We start from the raw sequence: 262 nt of genomic DNA on the forward strand, positions 1-262 counted from the left end.
AGAGTTCCTGGCATAAGGCACGAGAAGCACTGGCTGGCAGGAGCGCTGCAGCATACTAGTCGTTTCCCGGCTTAGTGTCTTGCACTGCGCGTCAGGAGGCCAGGGCTCCGGCCGCCTCCGTCGCGCTCCTGGCCGCACGTGGGAAGGGCGGCTGGGCGGTCACGCAGGGCAGGCGCCGTCCCCTTCCTCGCCCGCCCCTGCTGCCCTGGTGGCTGCCTGAGGAAGAGCTGGGCTCCCATTACGCATGCCCAGTCACCCGGTC

Source organism: Paroedura picta, chromosome 3 (assembly GCF_049243985.1).
Source record: "Paroedura picta isolate Pp20150507F chromosome 3, Ppicta_v3.0, whole genome shotgun sequence".
NCBI classification, from domain to species: Eukaryota; Metazoa; Chordata; class Lepidosauria; order Squamata; family Gekkonidae; genus Paroedura; species Paroedura picta.